Source organism: Peromyscus eremicus, chromosome 11, assembly GCF_949786415.1.
Source record: "Peromyscus eremicus chromosome 11, PerEre_H2_v1, whole genome shotgun sequence".
Classification (NCBI taxonomy): domain Eukaryota; kingdom Metazoa; phylum Chordata; class Mammalia; order Rodentia; family Cricetidae; genus Peromyscus; species Peromyscus eremicus.
The window spans coordinates 72524561-72526608 of record NC_081427.1 but is presented as its reverse complement, the minus strand read 5'-3'; positions in this window follow the sequence as shown (position 1 = coordinate 72526608).

Below are 2048 nucleotides of genomic sequence, written 5' to 3'. Positions count from 1 at the left end.
TGTTGTGAAGGGTGTTGTTTTCCTGATTTCTTCCTCAGCCCAATTACTATTTGTATATAGGAAGGCTACTGATTTTTTTTTAGTTAATCTTGATTCCATCCACTTTGATGAAGGTGTTTATATTTTGGGGTTGCTTATGTCATGCAGTGTATTTTAAATCATATTAATTCTTCTCTCCCAACTCCTTCTAGATCCTCTCCCACATCCCTATCTACTCAACTTTATGTTCTTTCTCTCTTAAAAACAAAACAAACTGGAATAAACAATCCAAAAAAGCAAAACCATGAAATCCAATTTGTACTGACTGACCACTCCTGAGCTTGGGGCCTGCCCTGGAGTGCTGTTGATATACCCAGTATCACACTGTTGAAGAAATTTGACTTTCACTTGTGGATAGCTTCTTGAACAGGGGTGGGACATTGTGCCCACCACCTCTCGTCCACACTGAGATTTTGTTCAGCTTGAGCTGCGTAGGTCTTATGCATTCTGTCACAGTCTCCGTGTCATGACATGAAAATGCAGTTTCCTTGGAGTTATACCTTACCTCTGGCTCTTAAAATCTTTCTACTTGCCTCTTCCACATAAATCCTGAGCCTGGAGGGCAGGGGTATGATACAGGCATCTCATTTAGGGCTGAATATTCCAAAGTGTCTTATTCTCTGAGTCATTTTCAGGTGTGGATCTCTGTGTTAATTATCATCTACTGTAATAAGAAGCTTCTATAATGAGAGTTGGGGATCCAGTGACTTGAAGGTATAGCAGTATGCCATTAAGATTCATTTTATTGCTGTTCCTTTAGCAGAATAATAGTAGCAGATTCCCCCATTAATCATGTGTTTAGGGTGCTATATATGTTTTCAGAATGGTTTTCTTTATTTACGTGTTTGTTTGGTCTTTTTTTTTTTTTGGGGGAAGCCCAGGCTGCCTCACCCCTTTCCCCCAAAAGCTTGGATTACAGGCAGGAACCACTGCACCTAGCGTGTGATAGTTGTATTATAATAATAAAAGCAGGCAGAATACTTGTCTTTGAATATGTTAGATCAGATTATCTTTCCGGGATTGGCCTGGAGAGATGGCTAAGTGCTTAAGAAGAGCACTGACGCTCTCCCAGAAGATGTGGGTGGATCTCCTCTACCCACACAGTGGTGCACAACTGTCCACGACTCCAGTTCCAGGGGATTTGGTTCCTGCTTTTGACCTCCTCACACATATGGCACACAAATAGGCAAAACATCAATACACATAAAATAAATGATATACGTCTTAAAAATATCTTATGGGTTCAGTAGATTCTGGTAGAAAAAAAATACCTCATCATATTAGGCTGAGGAGTTGAACTCTAAGAGTCCATGTTCATGATCTTTCTGTCAAGGTTACTGCATACATTTTCATTCATCTGGAAAGACGTTTTCTTGGTAGGGTATATAATTGAGAATATTTTTTTAAAAATTAAAAAATAGCTAAATGCAATATGTGGGGAATATTTGTAATGTAAGAAATTTTCTACACTGATTAAATTTTTCTCCTGTTGTTCCCACAGGTAGAAAAAAAAACCCCAAGAAATACAATACTCTTTGCAATATTTTTTTTCAGGATTACTTAACACTTCTAAGATATTCTTATTTTATTAATTTTTGACACTCCTTAATCTCAATAGTATATTTGTATACTCCTTTTCTTCAGTTCTTAGTGACTTCATTTTAGTACAAGTTGAAATTTATTTTCAAATTAGATATATATTTTTCCATTGACCCAGTCAATATACAATTTGCTTCTGTGACCATAGAATTTGTCTTTGGGTGAAAGAGTTAGAATTTTATTCATTAAATGTTAGACTTGCATATTGTAAAATTTTCTTCATGTCTTGTTTTGATGTCTTTAGGATCCTTCTTAAGTATTAAGGTATACAGAATTGATAAAGACACAGTCCTTATCTTCAGAAAGATAGTAATGATCTCGAGTTTTACCCAAAATTCAACAGATTGTATTTTTTATTAAAATGTTCATCTGGTTTTATTAATATTACTATATTAAACAGAAAAAGAAAA